Consider the following 503-nt stretch of genomic DNA (forward strand, 5'->3'; position numbering starts at 1 on the left):
CACGACGCGCACACTGACCTACCGTTCTGTCCGACGCGCGATAAGCCGCCCGGCAAGCGGCAGGACAAGCTCCTCGCAACCGTATACGATAAGAAGCGTTACGTCATACATTATCGCACTCTGCAACAGTGTACTCGTCACGGCCTCCGTATCTCAAAGATTCATCGCGTATTGCAATTCGCGCAATCTCCTTGGCTTCGTGATTATATTGAACTAAATACGAAATTTCGAACATTAGCCACGAATGAATTTGAAAAAAATTTGTACAAATTAATGAATAACGCGGTATTTGGCAAAACCATGGAGAATGTGCGCAATCATGTCGATGTGCGGCTTTTAACAAAATGGGAAGGTAGATTTGATGCTGAGGCGATGATCGCGAAACCAAATTTTCACAGTCGTAGCGTCTTTTCGGAGAATCTGGTCGCGGTAGAAATGCGCAAACTCGAGGTCAAGTTCAACAAACCAATCTACGTGGGTATGTGTATTCTCGATATATCCAA

This window comes from Wasmannia auropunctata, unplaced genomic scaffold, assembly GCF_000956235.1.
Source record: "Wasmannia auropunctata unplaced genomic scaffold, wasmannia.A_1.0 LD336101.1, whole genome shotgun sequence".
In the NCBI taxonomy this organism is placed as follows: domain Eukaryota; kingdom Metazoa; phylum Arthropoda; class Insecta; order Hymenoptera; family Formicidae; genus Wasmannia; species Wasmannia auropunctata.